The sequence below is a fragment of the Drosophila suzukii genome, assembly GCF_043229965.1.
Source record: "Drosophila suzukii chromosome 2 unlocalized genomic scaffold, CBGP_Dsuzu_IsoJpt1.0 scf_2c, whole genome shotgun sequence".
NCBI lineage: Eukaryota > Metazoa > Arthropoda > Insecta > Diptera > Drosophilidae > Drosophila > Drosophila suzukii.
The window spans coordinates 2411461-2430246 of record NW_027255896.1 but is presented as its reverse complement, the minus strand read 5'-3'; the positions used below and the strand labels follow the sequence as shown (position 1 = coordinate 2430246).

The window sequence follows — 18786 nt, the reverse complement described above, 5'->3', positions numbered from 1 at the left end:
AATAATGCTCTTCCCAATCTGTAGTAGCCGCTGGAGTCCTTGACCAGAACTAACGCTGTCGCCAGGATGACATGATCTTGATCGTGTTGCTGATGCGTATGAGTTACTGCCTCCGGAATGTACGTCGGACTATGCCGCGAAGCTGCAGCGACTGTTAAAGCAGCGACTGTTAAGCAGTAAGGTATGTGTATGCGAACACCTTCGACATCTTTGCGCTGACGGACAATTTGATACATGATGGCCCTTGCTAAGACAGTTTAGACACAGTCCTAATCTTTTTGCGTGGTTAAAACGATACTCGAACGAGAGATTAATAAACTGTGGGCACCGAAGCTGTACAGCTGCAGGATAAGTTAGCTTGATGCCTCTGTGGGCGTGGAATCTGGTGGCTCATATGATTAGTTGCGTTTCGGGTGATGGGTGGCTAGATTCTAGGTATTCTAGTTGAACGAAATTGTCCCAAGTGGATAACGTGATGTAGCTCAAGGATTCTTTCCACTTTCGATTAGTTTCCTGGTCTGCCTTGCTAGAGATGATCGAAATTAGCATTAGTTGAGCGATATCTAACTCGTTTCCCAAGGACAAGCAGGAATTATAGAGAGCAGAAGCATTGTCGATAAGACTACGTTATTGTTCCCCAGGTAGAGCAAAGAGAGTGAATATATTATCAATAAATACAAGGGTTGGGTTATCATAACAAGCCTTTAGTCGTTCTAAGGCCTTTGGATAATTTTCCGATTTAATTTGAAAAGCTCTAACGGTTTCCAAGGCTGGTCCACGAAGGCCATTCAATAACTGATTGAACCTTTCGATGGGTGCTAATTGACTTTGATTTCCAACAACCTCCCTGAACGATATTATAAAGTTTTCATATTCAGAGTACTTGCCATCAAATATCGGTTATGCGAGCCTAGGTAGTTTTGTTGCTGGCCTAGCGACATTGACATTTATGTCGCCAGTTGCAGTACTGTGTGCATCAGGGCCAAGTTGTCCCTGGGTGCTTACCTGTGTTCCGATGAAAAGTTCTTCTATATCTCCACGAGTTATCTCGCGAGTTATCTCCTCGGCGTCCAAATCCTCGATCTGAGATTGCAACGTTAGTGCCTGCTTGAAATAGGCTTCGAGTATTGACAGACGACAAGTTAAATCCGCAGCTGAGCGTTGTTTAATTGGATCCACTATTTCTTTAATACCAGTCATACTCCTACAGGTATTGGAACGCTTTGTTTTTAATTGTTCTATATCAGACATTTTGAAATTATTGAGCCAAGATATATCTAGTCGATTGTTGACAAAATGTTTATTAAGGATGGAAATAAAGATTCACTAATTGGGCTATAGTGAAGGTTGACTAAATAATTTTCCAAATGTCTTGCAAAAGTAAAGTTGTAGATGAGTATACAGACTTTTTTTTATAAGTTGGCAGCGCTTTGGAGCAGCTGATTACAATAATATTTGTAGCTTGCCAGCTATGATAGCGCGAGATTCGAAATTACACTTATTTACATGAAGTGTTTACAATTTCTTATTTCTCCAAATAACATAGAAAATCAAACAGAAACAAACATCCAACAACAACAAAAATATATTTATTTTATATAAATATGTATTTTATTTACAAAAAGGATTAAGAAAAATTTTTGGGAAATTAAATTGTTAATGATTGTTTTTAATGTCATACATGACTTCACCTTTGGAACATGAGAAAACGGTGAAGGAAAAATTCTCTAATTTCATATGTCCCTATGATCTCATCGGACTTATTCTGATTTTCACAAGTAATTTTCCGTGTGACGTGTCACGAGGTGACGGACCATACGACAAAGACTTTTAAGGCACGCGTAAAATAAGGCCTGACTTTGAAAAATTTTCTTATAGCTGTCACGAGTAAATAAGCGAACATCTCAAAAAATTATCTATACGGAGCGTCGCGCGTGCGTCACGCTTGACAGCTTACACGGGACGGGAGATTCACCAGCTGATTTACGTTTGAAACTTAACTTTTGGAACTGAAGGGGAAATTCGATTGAACTTAAACTCAAATTAATTTACCCTCGATTACAATGAGTCTAAACGACGTTCGCACACAACGTCAACGTGAGCAAGACGAGAGACGGCTCTCAGTACAAAGAAATAACGCGTACTTCTCTTTAAAAGCAACCGAAAATAATGCAAGCTCTGATCAAGCGCGGTCAATAACCCCCAACTTGACCGAATTCTTAAACGTAGCAATCGAGAGAGCGCGTTCTTGCTCCCTTTCGCTACCACCGATGTCTCTGCAGCCAAAGAGCGCTGAATGTGCTCCAATGCAGGTATGCAATGATCTACGCTCATCAGCAGTAACTAACATCGCACTTTCTTTAACAACGTCAACTGTAACAACAACAGCAACCGCAACTGTATCGACTGCGCGTCTAACGACATTATCAGCAACTTGGTCAACAAAAGCTAGCACCGCAAATATTAATACGTCGGCCGCTGCGCTGCCCGAAAAACAGAACAAAACAATAAATATGTTAAGCCGGCTGTGCAGACTGGTATGGATCGCTACATCCAAATTAAAAGGAAGCTGAGCTCCCTAAATTCTCAACGCAAAATAACCTGTGGTAGTGCAATAGTGGTAGCTGCAATAAAAACGCCCATAAATACAGCCCGATTTAAAATCTTGGCAAACGCCACTGACGTTGAGGCGGTTGAATCTACTGAAGTCGAGAAAAGGAAGCCAAAGCATCCGCCTATTTATATTCTAGAATAAAGTTCCAATGTCCTTGTCAACAAAATCAACGAGCTTAATGGAAAGGATAACTTCCACATAATACCCCTTGTAAAGGGGAACATTCAAGAAACAAAAGTTCAATTGAAGTCTGAAGATAATTACAAAGTATTATCGAAATAATAACTTTTACACGTATCAGCTAGAAAGCAGCAAGGGCCTGCAAGTCATATTTAACAATCTTCAATATCCTTAATAGGGATATAAAGCCGCAGCCACTCCTTAAGGTAGAGCTCGCACCAGAAAATAAAACCCTAAAAAATGCGAAGTGCACCCTATATACAATCTTCAGTTCCTGCTACACCGCAGAATTGCAGTTAAGGAACCGCACGAACGCAATAGCCCGGTACAATGTGCGAACTGCCAAGAATATGGCCATACAAGGTCATACTGTAAACTGCGCCCGGTGTGTGCGCACTCTGCCCAGCGAGCAAAGATGACTGCAACTCGAAAAAGTGCAGCAACTGCGGTGGCAATCACACTGCTAGCTACAGAGGTTGCCCAGTTTATAAGGAGCTGAACAGTCGCATCCATCAGAGAGGAACTACTGCCCACACCCAAAATAAACAGTTGACAGCTTCCCGATCAAACCCTGAAGTCTTCTTCTCGACTGCAGCCAGATCCCCACTAGGACCCATAAACTCAGACAAAAACGGGACATTCGCAAGAGCTTTAAAATCAGGGCTGCATATTCCTGTCTCAAAAAGTTTATCCTTGCAATCAGCAAATCAAGAACCGAACATGGCTCAGGAGCATCAATCGCCAGAGTAGCCAAAAAACAACTTTAAAGCTATGATTACGGAGTTTATGTCGTTTATGCGCACTGATGCTACTTATGCTACTGATTAAAATGCTGGTTTCACAACAATCCAAATAATAATTTCCCTACGGTTATCTAAGTGGAACGCATAAACTTGAGTTAGCTCAATTCCTACTCGACAATCATATCGACGTAATGCTCCTTTTAGAAACACACCTTACAAACAAATACAATTTTAAACTACGAGGCTATTCATTCTACGGAACTAATCATCCAGATGGTTAAGCACATGGTAGGACTGGAATTCTAATCAAAAGCCGTATAATAGTGGTTCCTCTCATACCAAATTTGCTAAAAACTACCTACAGGCCACATCTATAAATATTCAACTGAATACTGGCAACCTTTTAGAGTCTTACCTCTACGACATAAAATTTGCTGAGAGTTGCAACACTGCTATAATTGACGATTTCCCTATTGGAGCTGGAACTCCTCAAGGTAGCGTGTTTGGGCCAACATTATATGTCCTTTACACAGCAGACATCTCGACAAGCACAGGACCTACAACATCTACGTTTGCTGATGATACAGCTATTCTTAACCGCTCAAAATGCCCGATGCAAGCAAATGCGCAGATAGCTCTTCATCTGGTTGATGTCGAAAACGGCTAGCACGTTACGTTCACCTTGAACAGACAAAGCTGTCCGCCGCTCACGTTTAACAACAATCTACTCCCGCAAGCAAAAGAAGTGACGTATCTAGGAGTACTCCTCGACAGAAGACTCATATGGCGCCGGCACATTAAGGCCAGAAGAACACATCTGAGGCTTAAAGCCAGTCGCCTTCATTGGCTTATCCACGCTTGGTCTCCCCGAGCGTCCTTAAATATAAAATCCTGCTATATAACTGTGTACTGAATTCTTTATGGATGTGAGGCTCCCAGGTATGGGGGAATGCCAGCAATAGCAACATTGACATAGTCCAGCGAGCTCAATCGAAGGTCTTGAGAACAATGACCGGGGCACCGTGGTACGTTCGCATTGATAAAATTCATCATGACTTAAACATTGCATTTATCTAGTAACCTGTCTGTACCTCGACTATCAGATACCCGTTACTCAGCTTAAGGGACCATAAGGAAATGGTGATATGCAAGCAGCAAAGCGAGATTAAAATGCGCCACCTCCCGGCGGTAGACAGATTTAAGCGTTATGGGCGTTAGAGTGGGCTTGGCCAATTTTCTTTAGGGTCAATCGATAGGTATTGATGAGAACAATACATTTCAGATATTTTTTATTCTAGCATCAAAACTGTAGGAGCCACAGTTTTGGGCGGCTTGTGGGCGTTAAAGTGGGCGTGGTACGATGCTGAAACAAACTTGCGCTGCGTAAGAAGCTCAGGAATCTGCATGCCAAATCTCAATAGCCTAGCTCCTATAGTTTCCGAGATCTCAGCGTTCATCCGGACGGACGGACAGACGGACATGGCTAGATCAACTCGGCTAGTGATCCTGATCAAGAATATATATACTTTATGGGGTCGGAAACGCTTCCTTCTGCCTGTTGTAATTGTAATACAATTTTAACTGACATGTGTTGGTCTCGTCAATACCTATCGATTGATCCAAAAACAAGTTTGACACGCCCACTCTAACGACCACAAAGCGACCAAACCTGTGGCTGCTTGCATATCTCCATTTCCCTTTGGTCCCATTAGCTGAGTAACGGGTATCTGATAGTCGAGGCACTCGTCTATAGCGTTCTTCCTTGTTTTTATTTGAAATTTTTAAGTTTGCTAATTTAAGTCCATTTTGTTATATAATTTTAATTGTTGGTATAATGATCAAATTGAACTAGAAGAAAATTCAAGAAACATAACGTCGTTTTCAACGAGCAATGGCACATATCGTTTTACGCGATAACCTTTCGGCTTAAAAATAGCAACAAATTCAATTCAGAGAATGATGACTATTGCATTTTCTGGACTTGAAGCTACTCAAGCATTCCTCTATATGGATGATTTGATAGTCATTGGATGTTCCGAAAGATATATGCTCAAAAACCTAAAAGACATCTTTAAAATATGCAGAAAATACAACTTAAAATTACACCCACAAAAAGGTTCATTTTTTATGCATGAAGTGACCTTCCTAGGTCATAAATGCACAGACAAAGGAATCTTACCAGATGACAAGAAATATAATTTCATAAGAAACTATCCAGTCCCACATGATGCAGATAGCGCTAGACGATTTATAGCATTTTGCAATTATTATAGACGTTTCAATAAAAACTTCGCCGACTATTCACGGCACATAACTACACCCAAAAAAAAAATCGCCCTTAAATCAAGAAATTCGCCTTTAAATCAAGAAAATCGCCTATGATTTTCATCCAACGGCGACTCACCTTTATTTTAAATAAATAATTTTCTTGAATTTATGGTTCGCCATTTCTGGAAATAATGACAAATTTTTCTTAAACGTATGGTAAAAAACCTTAAAATTAAGGAAAATTTGGTTAAAATAAGAAAAAAATTATTTACAATGTAAGATTACCTTTTTTTACATTTGAGGAATTTGGTTGGTTTTGTATACCAATTTTGGATTTGAAATAGATAAAACCGTTTCTAATTTTAATGGCAATTATTAAATGGGAATACAGTCTGTAAATTTTTATATTTACCTGAATTTATTAAAGATTTATTTTATATAAATACTTTTTATAAACATATAAATTAATATAACAACTGGAAAAATCCTTACCTCAGACAACCCCGGCGTGAACTCGAACCCGCAACTGCTCACACCATAGCCAGACGTCTTAACCATTCGGCCACGCGTGCTTCTTGTCATTCAATGACTAAAGAGGGCTAAGGTGTTTTTGGTCCAGCTTTACGCATACCAATAACGTTTATTCTAATCTAAACCTTTTTAACAACCGTTTAAACAATTTAGTAAATAGAAAAGTGATACTAATAGGAATAAAAATTACATAATTTAAAAAAAAAAGAAAAATAAATAAACAAAAGGTACACTTGCCGTGGCGTAGGCTCGAACCAGGTACTTTTGTTCGATTGTTTATTGACCGGACGTCTTTACCAGCTAGACCACCATCAAAATGTATAAAAAACAGTCACTTTCTCTTAAAATATGGGTATTTCGATCCTAAATTTAAGTAAGAATTTACCATTATTTCAAGAAAAAAAATCAAGAAAAATTCGCCATTAGTTAAAGAAAAAATTCGATTCTTCCTCTTCTTCATTACAAAAAAAAAAAAAAAATTATGGTGAATTCCTCAAATTGTAGACATTTTTTCTATAATCAAGAAAATATTTCTTAAATTAATGGCGTTTTAAAATCACGGGCGATTTTCTAATATTTATGGTGATTTTTTTTTTGAGTGTAGAATATGTAAAAAGAATGTTCCATTTGAATGGTCTTCCGAATGCCAAAAATCATTCCAATATTTAAAAGATAAGCTTATAGAAACAACTTTATTACAATATCGTGATTTCCTTAAAGAATTTTGTATAATAACGGATGCAAGTAAACAAGCATGTGGAGCGGTATTAACGCAAAACCATAACGGACTCCAACTCCCGATAGCATATGCATCACGTTCACTTACAAAAGCAATAAAGCAATAAAAGCACAACAGAACAGGAACTAGCAGCAATTCATTGGGCAATTACACACTTTCGACCATATATTTATGGCAAACATTTTACAGTTAAAACCGATCACAGACCACTAACATACTTATTTTCAATGGTCAATCCTAGTTCAAAACTCACGCGCATGCGGCTCGAATTAGAGGAATACGACTTCACAGTCGAGTATCTAAAGGGAAAAGATAACTTTGTGGCAGACGCCCTTTCTAGAATAACAATTAAGGATCTTCAAAATATTACGGCAAATATATTACAAGTCACTACAAGACAAAAAAGTACACAAAATTCCTGCGCAGGAAAAGATAAAGTAGAATTGCCTAGGCAATCTCAAGTAAAAGCTTCTAAGCCCAACGTATATGAAGTCATTAACAATGACGAAATACGTAAAGTAGTGACCTTGCATGTAAATAATAATCTATGTTTTTTCAAACATGGTAAAAAAATTACAGCAAGATATGATGTTGGAGATTTGTATACTAATGGAAGTCTTGACTTAGGTCAGTTTTTCCAAAGGCTTGAACTGCAGGCTGGTAAACAAAAAATTACCCAACTCAAAGTGGCACCATGGGAAAATATCTTTGAAAATATTTCAATAGATAAATTTAAAAAAATGGGCAACAAAATATTAAAATGATTAAGTGTAGCGCTACTTAACCCGGTGACCCTAATAACAACTAATAATGAAAAAGAAGCAATAATGTCTACATTACATGACGACCAAACCGACGACCCTATTCAAGGAGGACATTCAGGTATAACAAAAACCTTGGCCAAGGTCAAAAGACACTACTATTGGAAAGGAATGAGTAAAGAGATAACCCAGTACATACGTAAATGTCCATAAATGCCAAATGTCAAAAACGACAAGACATACTAAAACTCATTTAACACTTACAGAAACTCCAGAAATGGTATTCGATAAGGTAATTGTGGATACGATCGGTCCACTGCCGAAATCAGGTCAAGGAAATGAATATGCAGTCACTTTAATATGTGATCTGTCAAAATACCTTGTTGCCATACCAGTACCTAATAAAAATGCAAAAAAGGCAGCAAAGGCTATATTCGAAGAATTTGTTCTAAAGTTCGGTCCAATGAAGACGTTCATTACGGACATGGGAACAGAATACAAAAATTCTTTAATCGAACACCTATGCAAAAACTTAAATATTAAACATATAACATCGACAGCACACCATCATCAGACTGTCGGAACTGTGGAACGAAGCCACAGAACCTTTAATGAATTTATACGTACATACATCTCAACTGATAAAACGGATTGGGATATATGGCTAAAATATTTGGCTTATTGTTTCAACACGACACCCTCTATGGCACATGATTATTGTCCATATGAGTTAGTGTTTGTTAAAACTAAAAATTTGCCTCAACATTTTAATAGCATAGATAAAATAAAACCTCTATATAATGTAGATGACTACGCAAAAGAATCTAAGTTTAGACTAGAACAAGCATTTAAGAGAGCTAGGTTAATGTTAGAATCTCATAAAAAGAAACAGAAAATTAGATATGACAAAAATACCTTAGATTTTGATTTAAAAATAGGAGATAAGGTTTTATTGAAAAATGAAACAGGGCATAAGCTAGACTTTAAATATACTGGACCTTATAAGGTTAAAAGTATAGAAGAAAACGATAACATAGTAATTTCAAATAACAAAAATAAAAAACAAACAGTACATAAGGATAGGTTAAAAATTTTTATTTCATAATCACTTTAATTCTCTTATAAATATATCGCGTAAGACCATACATAACTTAAGAACCATAATTATAATGAAAATATAACACAAAATTAAAAAAAAAAAATACAAAAAAAAAAAAATATTAATACTTTTTAATTCGAAAAAAAATAATAATAAATTAAATAAATAACAAAAAAAAAATATTTTTATATTATTATAAAACAAGATGTTCATTTATATTTCATATACATATAGTGAGAAAATAACTTCATAGAATTACGGTTTTTTTCAAAAGGAGGGTATGTATTATTTTAGCGAGTATCCACTGTACCGACACCAACATTGTGTTACAGTGTACTTAAACAAATACGAAAGTGCCGACCGCTAAACTTTTGCGGCCAGCCGAAATATGAATACGCCTCAGAGCCCAACTTATGGGAAGTGCTAGTGTCAGCATATTCCCATGGCCTGAGTGCAGACACATACAAGGCATGCATGTACAACTTCTCTCGCGCTCTCAGTGCTACCAGCACAAATACAATTGCGAGCATATACTTCGATATATATATGACGGCCGCTGCCAATGTTTGCAGGCAGATCAGCCGCAAATAGCTAGCTGTAAGTCATTCATATTTTGACGATTCCCAAATAAAGATCTGCCCATGGCAGTTGAAACAAATTACAAATCTTTCAATTAAAATATCATAATGGCAAACATAATTTGAAACACAACACAGCAATGTGTCACGCCCACTCTAACGCCCACAAACCGCTCAAGCCTTTGGCGCCCACAATTTTCATGCTAGATAAAAAATGTTAACTGAAATTGATTAGTCTCCTCAGTACCTATCGATTGATAAAAAAAAAGATTGCCACGCCCACTCTAACGCGCATAACGCTTAAGTCTGTCGACCGCCCACATACGTTTTCTCGAGGTCTACCAAGTAGGCCTCTGAGGCGGCGACGACCTCCTCATTCGCCGCAAATTTTTGCCCAGCGAGTGACTTTTTCAAGTTTGGAATCAAAAAAAAGTCAAAAGGTGCCTAATCTGGAGCATATGGTGAATGGGGTAGCAGTTCATAGCCCAGTTCGACTAATTTCGCCTTGGCGAGGGCGGAAGTGTGAGCCGGTGCGTTGTCATGATGGAAGAGCACTTTTTTCTTCGCCAAATGGGGCCGTATTTTCTGCAATTCGGCGGCGAATCGGCCCAATAGTTCGGCATAGTACAGCCCTGTGACCGTTTTGCCCTTGCCCTGGTAGTCGATGTAGATCACACCTTGTGAGTCCCAAAAAAACGGTGGCCATTACCTTTCCGGCCGATGGGACAGTCTTCGCCTTCTTCGGGGCAGGTTCGCCGGGTGAAGTACACTGTTTCGACTGTTCCTTGGTCTCTGGTGTGTACCAGTGGATCCATGTTTCGTCGACGGTCACGAAACGACGCAGAAACTCCTTCGGATTTCGCTTAAACAGCATCAAACACTGCTCTGAAGTGGTCTCACGTTTGCGTTTGTTGTCCGGAGTGAGCAAACGGGGCACCCATCGCGCCGACAGCTTTCTCATGCCCAAAATTGCATGCAGGATATGACCCACGCGGTCTTTTGACGTGCCTACTGTCTCAGCTATCTCGCGTATCTTCAATCGGCGGTCTGCCAATACGAGATCGTGGATTTTTGTCACGTTATCCTCCGTGGTAGCCGTTTTCGGAGCACATGGGCGCATCTCATCAAAAACAAAGGTGCGACCACGTTGAAACTCGTTAAACCAATTTTTGACCGTCGCCATCGAAGGAGAAGAGTCACCGTACACAGCATCCAAGCGCTCTTTGATCGAGTCACAGACCGATATTGCTCTTTCTCCATTTTTCTAAAATCCGCGGACACGTCCGATTCCACACGCAGTCAAAACAATACTACGAGTCCGACTCGGCTTTTTTCTCTATAGTAGCCATCTACGAGAATGTACTAGACGTAGTTAATTTCTCTTGCGATAGTGACGCCATCGGGCGGTGAGGCTAAGTGGACTATAAAATCATTTTTTGAGAAAACTGAGGAATTTCAATTGATAAAACGTAAGGGTACATTTCCTTTTACCTATTTACATTTAACTGAACGATTGAAAGATATTCAATTGGCACCTCGTAAAGAGTTTTATAATCAAACTGTTCTCAAGAGAATAATGAGCACGCACAAAACATAAACTTTAAGTGTGGAAATTTAATAGAATATTTTTTTTATATTCAAAGATAGAGTTTTGAGAATTTTAGAAAAGTATGTAAGAAAATGTATAATTTAGATCCATGCCAATATTATACAACACCTATTAGTGTTTATATGTATGTAAATTTGTAGCTTAAAGCGTTTTTCTATTACCACTACGTATGCTTCGCCATTTTCCCCTCGCCAGTCCAGCTCCGGAATCCCAATAAGCATTTTGGACCTTGAGGAAGTGGAAACCGGATTGGGAACGGGGTTGTTCCGCTGATGCTGCAGGAAGTCGCCCACCATCCTGGCAATGGCTCGATACGGCTCCTCCAGCTGTCCCTTAGCGGACGCCCTTTTTTCCTCCTCCCTATAGAAGACAGCGCATCCTCCAGCTCCGCTTTAGCTGCCAATTAGCTGGTGGTGGTGGAGTCCTGTGGTTCTGCAATGGATGGCTTATGGGAGATGGTTCTGGTGGTTCTGCTTAATAGATACTTCTTTTAGTACAACGTAACCAAATTCTTTTGTCTTTTCTTGCGAGGACACGCCCGGCAAGAGGTCCGTGTAGGGAGCGAAGTCCCACTCGGCATGTTCCTTCCCACTGGGATTCTATAGTGGATCTCCTCCAGCACTTCAACTATTCTGCGGATTTGGCTTGTTGTGGTATTGCTTAAATTTCTTATTCTTAGGTCCGCGGCTAACGGCCGTCATTGAAATTCACTAGATAAATCAGGGTATATTAGATTCGTCGGAAAGTATGTAACAGGCAGAAGGAAGCGTTTCTGACCCCATAAAGAATATATATTTTCTTGATCAGGGTCACTAGCCGGGTCGATCTAGCCTTGTCCGTCTGTTAAGTCTGTTTACCGCCCACATACGTTTTCTCGAGGTCTGCCAAGTAGGCCTCTGAGGCGGCGACGACCTCCTCATTCGCCGCAAATTTTTGCCCAGCGAGTGACTTTGTCCGTCTGTCCGTATGAAAGCTGAGATCTCGGAAACTATAAAAGCTACAATACTAGGATTAGGCATGCAGATTCCTGAGATTCCTGCGCAGCGCAAGTTTGTTTCAGCAGGGTGCCACGCCCACTCTAACGCCCACAACGCTTAAATCTATCTACCGCCCACATAACCATATATTAAGATCACGGGTAGGTGGCGCATTTCAATCTCGCTTTGCTGCTTGCATATCTCCATTTCCCTTTGGTCCCTTTAGCTGAGTAACGGGTATCTGATAGTCGAGGTACTCGACTAAAGCGTTCTTCCTTGTTTCTACTATTTCCTTAGCTCATCTGAGTACCGCGCTGAAAACCAGACCCGAAGAACAGCGTTAGCCGCGCATTTGCCTCTCGCTCACTCCTATGTTTAGCTGGCGGTTTTCGTCGATGTGAGTACTAGGCTTAATGAAATAATCATTTAGCGCTGAAAACATTCCGCATGTTAGCGTACAAATTCTAATTAGTTTTTAGGTTCTGCATTTCAAACGGATACGGCTTGCCTATGCCGATCAGCATGAACTGAAAAACGCTTAAAGCCTAGAACTCAGATCGGCTGAGAGTTTCACTAGTCGAAAAATCGTATTCTTTGTATAGTGACCGATGTTTTTAAAGTTCACCCGCAATGCATGTGGCATGGTCTTACTTTCAAGCAGCTGGGCTTGTTGCCAAACGGAAAACAAATCAATTGAAGCACAAGAAATTAAAATATAAATAAATAAAATGTTCAAGGAATGCTTTTACTAATGTAAACTATAATTTTAAGGCTCCATCTCGTCCCACGGATGCTTCGCCATCTTTCCCGCGCCATCTGTAGTCCAGCTCCGAGTCTCAATAGGTTGGAAAATAATGGCTTATGATGTCTACTCCAGCTGTCCCTAGTGGGCGACCCTATTTTCTCCTCCCAATAGAAGTCGGCGCGTCCTTTATCTCCGCTTTAGCTGTCAAGTAGCTGGAGGAGGTGTTCCTTCCCACTGGGATTCTCTAGTGGATCTCCTCCAGCACTTTAACTATTCTGCGGATTTGCCCCGTTGTGGTATTGCTTCCTGTCGGTCAAGTCCCACAATAATGGGCAACAGCTTGGATTAGGTGTTCTTTTTCATCTCATGACCTCCTTTATCCGTTTTTAGGGTTTTTCTTCCATTTTTATACCCGTTACTCGTAGAGTAAAAGGGTATACTAGATTCGTATAATAAAGTAAAAATATTCTTGATCAGGATTACTAGCCGAGTCGATATGTCCGTCTGTCCGTCTGTCCCTCTGACCATCTGTCCGTCTGTCCGTCCGTCCGGATGAACGCTGAGATTTTGGAAACTATAAGAGCTAGGCTATTGAGATTTGGCATGCAGATTCCTGAGCTTCTTACGCAGCGCAAGTTTGTTTCAGCAATGTGCCACGCTCACGCTAACGCCCACAAACCGCCCAAGCCTTTGGCGCCCACAATTTTCATGCTAGATAAAAAATGTTAACTGAAATTTATTAGTCTCCTCAGTACCTATCGATTGATAAAAAAAAAAGATTGCCACGCCCACTCTAACGCGCATAACGCTTAAGTCTGTCTACCGCCCACATACGTTTTCTCGAGGTCTGCCAAGTAGGCCTCTGAGGCGGCGACGACCTCCTCATTCGCCGCAAATTTTTGCCCAGCGAGTGACTTTTTCAAGTTTGGAATCAAAAAGAAGTCAAAAGGTGCAAAATCTGGAGAATATGGTGGATGGGGTAGCAGTTCATAGCCCAGTTCGACTAATTTGGCCTTGGCGAGGGCGGAAGTGTGAGCCGGTGCGTTGTCATGATGGAAGAGCACTTTTTTCTTCGCCAAATGGGGCCGTATTTTCTGCAATTCGGCGGCGAATCGGCCCAATAGTTCGGCATAGTACAGCCCTGTGACCGTTTTGCCCTTGCCCTGGTAGTCGATGTAGATCACACCTTGTGAGTCCCAAAAAAACGGTGGCCATTACCTTTCCGGCCGATGGGACAGTCTTCGCCTTCTTCGGGGCAGGTTCGCCGGGTGAAGTCCACTGTTTCGACTGTTCCTTGGTCTCTGGTGTGTACCAGTGGATCCATGTTTCGTCGACGGTCACGAAACGACGCAGAAACTCCTTCGGATTTCGCTTAAACAGCATCAAACACTGCTCTGAAGTGGTCTCACGTTTGCGTTTGTTGTCCGGAGTGAGCAAACGGGGCACCCATCGCGCCGACAGCTTTCTCATGCCCAAAATTGCATGCAGGATATGACCCACGCGGTCTTTTGACGTGCCTACTGTCTCAGCTATCTCGCGTATCTTCAATCGGCGGTCTGCCAATACGAGATCGTGGATTTTTGTCACGTTATCCTCCGTGGTAGCCGTTTTCGGAGCACATGGGCGCATCTCATCAAAAACAAAGGTGCGACCACGTTGAAACTCGTTAAACCAAGTTTTGACCGTCGCCATCGAAGGAGAAGAGTCACCGTACACAGCATCCAAGCGCTCTTTAATCGAGTCACAGACCGATATTCCTCTTTCTCCATTTTTCTAAAGTCCTCGGACACGTCCGATTCCACACGCAGTCAAAACAACACTACGAGTCCGATTCGTCTTTTTTCTCTGTAGTAGCCATCTACGAGAATGTACTACACGATAGTTCATTTCTCTTGCGATAGTGACGCCATCGGGCGGTGAGGCTAAGTACTTATCGGACTGCCCTTCAGTTCTGGATTAGGCTCGGTGTGACATGTCAGAAGACAAAAAGATTTTTTGTTTATTTCTTGTGCCAAAAACATTATCCCGCTGTCGACGTCAGCAGAGAAGTCGGAGCAGAGTTGAAGACGGCACATACTTGTACAGACATTCCCTCTCTTTCTTTGTCTTATAATCTGCCAGCAACCGGCGCTCTCAGAGACAAATTTCGGCTGGTCCGATATTTTTTGCGTCTCTCCGTTACGTTCGGCGAGCGACCAAAATAGTGGCGGAACAATTTTTGTAACGTAGCGACATATGACTGCACTAATATTTTAGGAGCATTATTTCGAAAAAGACCACTAGTATTGTTTAATTAACTAAACTTAATTTATTTAAAATGTTATGTTTATGTATTATACATTACTATTACAATGTAATTTTTTTTAGTTATAAAAATTTAGTCCGTTCATATTTTTTTATTGTGTTATTACTTAAGAATTTTGCCGCTAGCCCGGTTTTATCTCAGGGCAGAGTACCCCTAATGCCACAGCTCGCAACATAAATATCGACAACTCCGCTGTCTTACATCACTAATCTATCGGACATCACTAAGGACAAAAACGTAAACAAAGGCAAATGTCTACAAACACAGACGGAAAAATGGATTAAATTTGGTGGCTATCGATGACCTAGCCAAGCGCTCCCACCCAACCATGGATGCCCATGTCGGCAAGAGCCCCATCCTCGCGACTACGACATTTCCATCTCCCTCACTGGGAAAGCTTACTCACACATTGTGGGCTTTACAAATATTTAATAAATATGGTAAGTACAATCATTTATATTCATGCTCCTCTTAACGGATCTATCCGTCCTCAGCGTTTAAGACCAAGACCTGGCCGCCGTCTTCATAATTTACGCGGTCAAAGCAGAGGATTTGTTTTGCTGGAAAAAGGATACAGGCGCCGCGGAAAGTTATGCTCTACCAGCCACTTATTGGTAGAGCTCGCATATAAACACGGCTCTCAAGAGGAACACACGCGATGCTCGCGTGTCGGGTCACCTAATCCTGAGGAGCTCCAGGGGAAAAGAAGGGACAGGCCAAAACGGTACGTAATTTCACTCTAAACTATACCATCTAACTAATGCCCGCGACCTTCTTGATTCTAGGCAAACAACGATGATAAGTAAGGCTCTCGGGTCTAACTCCGGACAAGTTCACAATTGAACAGGAAGGTAAATATCAATATTTATAATAAAGGTACACGTGTCTTTAATTCTTCCTAAATTTCAGCCACTATTGGGCCGGGCCTGGAGGGCGATTATAGCCAAGCTGAAGACTTCTCGCCGGAGGTCAGCGGCAACACGGGTCTCACCAACTGAAAACTGGCGCACTATGGTGAGTTGCGCAAGGGCAGTCCGAGATTCGGCCGCGCGACCAAATGGCGGTAGTTCTCAACGCCGCGATGCGACAGCTGGAAGTCACCGAGATGAGGGGGACGTGTTAGATCGGAACGGACTCACCGGGAAATGCTTGATGTCGTCGGCGTTGACTGCGAAAGACGTTTATTGCTGGGCGTCTGCGCGGGTCGAACGGATACCGGTTGCTGGCAGCCAAGTCGGGGCTGGTACGTATGACGAAGTCGCGCAGATATCAGTGAAACTCCCAAGTAAATATCCCGGAGCCCTTTGTGTTGGGACCCCGGCTGCCATGATAAATGCTTATTAATAAATAATGAACTACCACGTAACTTTCCTATCACTCACTATTATTTAATTTTAAGCACATAAAAATGTATCCTAGCACTTCCAGCTGCATCTGCCTGGTTGGACAATATGGCTGCGACTATACCGATATCTGCTGATCATCGTTCCTCCCCCCGCCATATTACACGGCCTCTCCCAAAATTGGGTCATTGTAAATATGGGTGCCATTTAAGGTAACCCCAGAGCGAACCGGGATTAATCCTCAAATGGCCAGATTCATCTCGCTGTTGCAACTACCGCCCTATCGACCTAACCTATCGATAAAGTCCCTCCCATTATCGACTGCAATTGCAACAGTTTTATAGAATTGGTGGTGATTTATTAATATATAACAAGTTACAAGTGTAAAAGGCTCATCGGGTGGTCACATTATTGCCGATAACTCTGGTAAGAGAGACGAATTGATAGTTTCTAAGCAATCGTTACGAGAGGCATTCTTGTGTGAACAGTCGGGTGAAACGAACGTGCTTATAAATATTAATTTGTTTCTTCCGACCTAAAGTTGTTTTCTTCCACAAATTCAGAAGTGGTTCAAACCTACACCATGAATTTCAACGAATATTCGGTGGTTCAGCTAGAGAAATGGCTTTCCGTATTGGGATTGCCAGCACAAGGCCTTAAATCCGAATTGATGGATCGTTTCGCTCGGGTTTCACCCGAAGTGCGTGGTCAGGCACGCAACGGAGGAGGATGCCAACGACGATTCTGGGACAAGTCTGGACGCCAACGACGATTTTTGGAAAAGTCTTGATGCCAACGAGGATTCTGGAGAAGATCAAGACGACGTCTCCGACCATGAACTTCATGCCTAAGACAGCAACGATCCGGACTATGGACCATCAGCAACAAAGGAAATGTCTTCCGAAAACGGTCTTCAGCAACATGAGCTTCTCGCTATCATTCGGCAGTTGCAGGAAGAGGTTAATGCGCATCGCAAGAATTTGCAGCAAACGCGCCGCACAACAGCAACAACAACAAGCTGTTGACAATGGTGGTGGCAACTCCCACGGTGCAAACATTCTGTCGCACAACACACACGTTTCACCGTCTTCAAGCAACAACGAATCGGTTATCAACCCTGCTAGCATGAACGTTTCTCCAGCCCTACAAGGCAATGTATCGGTTGGCAACAGCAGCACTCCGGCAGTTTTCGCAGCACCAAACAATAACATTGCAACTGCCAGCGCCGACTCACCCACTGTCCTGGCTGCATCAGCAACTTCGTTGTCTTTCGCTAAAGTAGCAGCTATTTGCTTCGACGAAAACATGTTTGCTCGCAATTTGGTGGAGCACCTGAAGAACATTGGTCAGCTATATGGATTGACTGACGACTGCCTAAGGATGTTGCTTATTGCTAAAGTATAGGGAAAATCTCACCGTTGGTTACACGCAAACCCCACCAGAATACTGGAACCTTTCGGAAGATTGTGTAAGCAGCTCATTATGCCAATGGTCATCGAAGTCGGAGCTGCGTCGCAAGTTCGAGCAACGCAAATGGCTGCCGAACGAGCGTTTTGCCATATACTTTGAGGACAAAATGATGTTAGCCAATCCCATAAACTTGGACACAGAAGAGCTTTTGGAGCAAATTATTGAAGGAGTTCCATCAAAAACCTTGAGGGATCAAGCCCGCAAGCACCGACCGGGTGCAGATGCAGCAAGCCTTCGCCAATATCTGCCTCCCGAAGCCGTCTGAAGGCAACACAGCAAAGAAGCCGTTAATGGAGGGCTCTGCGCACGACGAGCTACGCTGCAGGAACTGCAACTCCAAGGTGCATTTCGCAAAGGACTGCCGCAAACCGAAAAGGGAACCTGGTCTAATTTCGTAGGACAGTATCCTCAAAGGAAAAGCGCAACAACTATGTAAGATTTATAAAAATGTTTTTTGTTTATTTATCTAATGTACCAATTATTGCCGAATGCCTCATGGACTCTAAAGCTTTCTTAGTTTCCTGTTGGACTAATTATTATTAAAGTTAACTTTATGGTGGTATAAATAAGATCCAACTCAATGATATTGTTATTTGTCATAAAAAATAAATAAACATTAATTTTGATTTGATAATCGTCGTTGATGAGTCCATGGGACATGATGCAATTTTGGGAAGAGATTTCATGGAAATTTTTTGGTTGAGCATTAATCTAGTCACCCTTGACACTATTGAAGATAGTAATTTAAATAATAATACTGACAACTTAAACCTGTTTTATGGGACGATGGCTCAACTTCTTGCAACTTCGGAATTAGCAAATGA

The 18786-nt window shown here is 41.4% G+C and overlaps 1 long non-coding RNA gene across 1 annotated transcript; it reads left to right on the top strand.

Moving 5' to 3' along the window:
* The first annotated feature begins 15333 nt into the window (after window positions 1–15333).
* On the top strand, window positions 15334–16443 carry LOC118879329 (uncharacterized). Its single transcript, XR_011605521.1, has 4 exons — window positions 15334–15589; window positions 15644–15873; window positions 15935–16000; window positions 16059–16443. It is a non-coding gene; the product is annotated as an uncharacterized lncRNA (long non-coding RNA).
* Window positions 16444–18786: the final 2343 nt, after the last annotated feature.